Below are 5361 nucleotides of genomic sequence, written 5' to 3' on the forward strand. Positions count from 1 at the left end.
ACTGTGTAATGAATTAACGGACATTCAAAGTGGTAATATGGTAATTGTGCATAGGGAAATGGAGCGGGCTGCAAATAATGGCGTAGACAGCGAAACAATTAGTGAACAGGGAAGCACTATCGATCAATCGGTCGACAACAGCTCGCCTCAGGAATCCGAAATGACAGGACACAGTCTCGCAAATACTGTAGATTAAGGTTTTTGGTCCTCACCGTTTTCTCAAATAAGTCAAGACACATTTTCTGCTTGTCAAAATGTGAATGCTGCCGGTGCAAATACACTGCCGAAAAGCACTGAGGAACATGTTTCAGACACCAGTGCATTGTTATTACAATTATTACAACAAATGGGACAAACACAGCAAAAGCTTCAAAAGTTAGACACAATGGAAAAAAATTTTCGAAAGTTAGACACAATGGAACAAAATCTTCAAAAGTTAGACACAATGGAACAAAATCTTCAAAGGTTAGACACCACGCTTGAACAAACACGTGAAGATTTAACTACTGAGTTACATAAAATCGAATCGAAATGTCAAAAAGTCTGTAATGACGTAAAAACACAAATTTGTGAGCATTTCCAACCTATTTTTTCCCGGCATGAAAAAATATTACAGAATCACGAAGCAGCCATAAAAGAACTGCAAACTATTGTTCATGAAAATCATGAGACCTTGCAAGCAAAGATTGACTCAGTTGCATCTACCGATTCGGTTACGCAACTTGCAAAAACTCAGGAAAACTTAAAGGACACAGTAGAGACGATTTCAACACAAATGGACACTCTGAAACTTGCTTCAGAAAAACACACTGAGGAAATAAGTCCACTATCGGAGAAAGTAGCCAAACTTTCAGATCAGTTCACTAACTTATCTACAAAGGTGGATGATGATCTGAATGACACAAGACCTGTAACCTTCACTGACACAGAAGAGTATGAACAAATTAGGAAATTCAAACAAAATCAGAAACAAATTAATATACAACACCAAAGAGAAATCCAGGAAGTACAAGATCAATTGACACAGGTAATACAAGAATAACATATTTCAGAGGACACTCGCACTCCAACACGGGAAGAGGGACTTTGAAAGACTGAAAAACCACAAAATAATAACACAGGGCACTTCGGAAATTATGAAAGAAATTGGCAAGGCACACCGAATTTTGAGATGGAACCGCCGACACGACGTAACAATGACCGATATGCGACTGGCCGACACGATGATTTGGACTATAAGCTGTTTATTACTACACGTAAATTCAAAACATCTAAGAATTCCGGCAAGGACATTCATCCACAAGCGTGGCTTCATCAATTCTCTCATTGTTTTCCTCCCAACTGGTCATTAGAGCACAGATTAGAATTTATGTGTGGCTACATAGAGAATGAACCAGCTGTAAGAATGCGATCGGTCATTCACGATTGCCACAGTGAAGGAGAATTTTACCATGTCTTTCTCTCAGCATATTGGTCTCAAGCCACACAAGACCGAGTAAAACATAGCATCGTAATGATGGAACATATCGAACAATTTGAATTTTCCAGTCTTGTGAAATATTTTGAAGACATGTTGTACAAGAATCAATACCTGTCAAACCCTTACAACCCCTCAGAACTCATCCGCATTGGCTTATTCAAATTGCCTGAACATTTACGACATATTATTTTGGCAGGACGTTGCAAAGACGACATTGAAGCTTTTCAGGGACTGTTACAAGAATTGGATACTGACACTGACAATCGCGGAACGCGAAAACAGGAGCACAACAATTACAGGTCACATCCGTAACAATTCCGCGATGACAGAAATAATAAATGGACATGACAAGGCTATTCCTACAACGTAAATCGTGACCAAAACAGTCACCACCCGTATGACAACCGTTGGCAGAGTAGTAATAATTTCAGGGAAAGATCACCTCTCTGCGGTAATGACTATCACAGAGACAATCAGAGAAACAGGCAATATGGGAACCAAAATAATTATTATCAAGGGAGACAGAATAACTTCAGAGGCAATGGTCCAGCGCGCGGTTACGATTCAGGGAGAAATTCTGCACCACGTGACTGACAAGAAAGAAACTATGGAATCTACCGACATGACGACAGACGATACGTTCGTAACGACAGACCTGAATTGCATCAGAACTGGTGGGATTCAAACAGGGCAGGGCCCTCTCGAAAAGGTGAATTTGTAGAAGTTATGTCTCAAAATGCCAATAACGACGCGCGCCAACAAAGAGACAATAGGCAATGACTCATACCGCTGGCAGCCACAAAACGTACTTCTGAAACTGACGACGCAGCTGGCGTAGCTAGCAATTACGTAAAAATGGAAGACATTAGGGACATCTTACTCCAGGAACAAGACGTAAAACATAATAACATTGCATATCCTGTGATTCACGTTACAGTAAATGACGTAAAATTTACGGCAGTACTTGACTCTGGCAGTCCCATTTCAGTAATTAGTGAAACAGCCTTTAGCAAATGCAACAAATCGAACGATTGCCCCACACTTCCCTTACGTAAGATTAAATTACAAGGTGCAATCGTTGGAAAAAGTGTAGATGTATGCCAACAAACCAACTTAAAATTCTTTTGTCAAAGCCACAGCTTCTCTATGAACTTTCTTATTGTTCCATTATTGTCGACGGAAATTATATTGGGAGTAGACTTTTTGAATGAATACAAAGCAATCTTAAACTTTCATGATGCTGAAATAAGTTTAGAGAAAGAAGGTAAGTCAATAACTTTGAAATTTTAAGATTGGCTCTCAAACCATGAAGAGGAAATTAATCGGCTCTACCTACTGTTAGACAACAGTTCGGAATTTTCGACTGAACTTGACACTAGTAGTCACTCTGCAAGTACTGACAGGGATGATATCGACGGCGTATTTGATACTAATGAGTTAATTCGGAATAAAATTCAAACACTTGAGAACTGTAATTACACTGATAGTCAGGACCTTTTTGAGATTTTACAAGCACATTCCACAGTTTTTACTCACAATACAGGAACAATCAAGGGATTTCAATACCAATTTCGTGTTCGTGAGCATACTAAATTTTGTGTTAGACCATACACAATTCCGGCACATTATAGGGACCGTGTTATAACAGAAATGCAATCTATGCTTCATGAGGGCATTATTGAGCCTGCAGTAAGCTCATACAACAATCCATTACATGTTGTTGAGAAGAAAAATGGATCGATCAGGCTTGTCTTAGATTCGAGACAAATCAATACTATCATCATTCCTGAAACAGACAGGCCGCAAACGTTGGAAGAACTTCTTCAAAATTTTAATGGTGTAATAGTGTTGTGTTCTATTGATCTCAGATCCAGCTTTTATCAGGTCGAACTTCATCCAGAATGTAGAAAATACACAGCTTTCCTTTGTCTCAGCGTTTGTTATCAGTTTCGGAAACTTCCTTTTGGTTTGAACATTTCTTCGGCAACATTCATTCGTGGGCTAAATTCCATATTACCTGAGTTCTTAAAACGTCACATCACCTTCTATGTGGACGATATTCGGATAGCAGAAGCAGCGTGGGAGCAACATAATCGCATCCTCAACAGTGTGTTACATATTTTTGCAGAATCTGGAATTACAGTTAACTTGGAAAAGTCTGAATTCGGTAGGACAAATGTGAAGTTTTTGGGACATATTATTTCTTCTGAAGGCATTCAGCCAGATACTGAAAAATTAGAAGCAATCAGAGCCATTGCAGTTTCATCCACAAAAAAAATCAAGTCCGCAGTTTTCTAGGTCTCGTCAATTTTTACTGTCGTTTTTTGAATATGCAAATTCTAGTTACACCAAAACTCTCTTCTCTCACTGGAAAAAATACTATTTGGAACTGGGACGAACAAGCACAGTTGGAATTCAATTCTTTGAAAGAATCGCTACTTAACGCGCCAATACTAGCTCATCCAGATCTGTCACAAGATTTCTGCTTTAGCACGGATTCTTCTAAAGTCGGTCTTGGTGCCCATTTATTTCAAGAAGCCACAGAAAATGACACTACTGTTCAGAAGACCATTGCTTTTGCTAGCCGAGTGCTAACAAAATCTGAAAAAAATTATTCCGTTACTGAATTAGAAGCTTTAGCTATCGTTTGGGCATTTAACAAATTCCGTTTCTTTCTTTCTGGTAAGCACGTAAAGGTATACAGTGATCATCGTGCATTACAATTTCTTATGTCTTCAAAGTTAAATCATGACGGGTTAAAACGTTGGTCATTGTTTCTGCAAGAATTCCACTTCACAATAGTTTACATTCCCGTCAAAGAGAACATTGTTGCGGACGCACTGTCACGCGCACCGGCTGGGCTTGCGAAAAGTAACACAGAAGGCAACCTCGAGAAAAATTTCAGTGTTCTTTACATTCAGAAAGTCGCCTTTGAAAGCTTCATCTCCACATCTTTAAAGGACATTGCTCATGGACATGATAAAAATCCGATTTGGAAAGACATCAGAAGTAAATGGCATGAAAAGACACACACTCAGATTTGGCATTATTATCTGGTTAGAAACAACATACTCTTCAAACGCTGCACTGTTGATGACAAGCTATGGGTACTTCGCATTCCAGACTATTTTGTTAATAAGCTCATTTGGTAAATTCATTTCAGCTGCGCACATTTTGGTCCACGAAAATGTTGTCATATTCTTCGAATGACTTGTTATTTTAACAATATGAAAAAGAGAATTTGAAGAGTCTTGTCTATTTGTAAACTTTGTCAAAAGGCGAAACCATCTACTATCTCACATCGTGCTCCATTGTTTTCTATCATTCCTTCTAAATTAAAAGAATTTGCTGCCGTTGATCTCTTGGGACTCCTTGTCAGAACATCGAATTGATTTTCGTACATTCTACTCGCTGCTGAACTTACTTCAAAATTTGTTTCTTTCACTCCGTTACGTAAAGCCACTGGACGGTCTGTATCGAACGCCTTTGTCAAAAATTTCTTACGTGAAGCTGGACACAATAGTAAAGTCATTTCAAATAACGGACCACAATTCAGGTCTGCTGTTTGGTCATGCATGCTTCAGAACCATAACATCAAACCTATTCTTATTTCATTGTACTCACCACATTGTAACCCGTCTGAACGGATTATGAAAGAACTCAATAAGCTTTGCAGACTTTATTGTCACTGAAAGCATCAGCATTGGGACAGATATTTACACTTATTTCAATACATGCTGATGAAATGCCTCATGACTCCACCGCTTTACCACCTATTCTTGTACTGAAGAATGAAGAACCTCCGAACAGAATCAGAGAGCTTGTCCCTTTTCCAAATACACGTAAACTTCGACACAAAGACATAATTGATTTGGCTATTA

This window comes from Schistocerca americana, chromosome 4 (assembly GCF_021461395.2).
Source record: "Schistocerca americana isolate TAMUIC-IGC-003095 chromosome 4, iqSchAmer2.1, whole genome shotgun sequence".
Classification (NCBI taxonomy): Eukaryota; Metazoa; Arthropoda; class Insecta; order Orthoptera; family Acrididae; genus Schistocerca; species Schistocerca americana.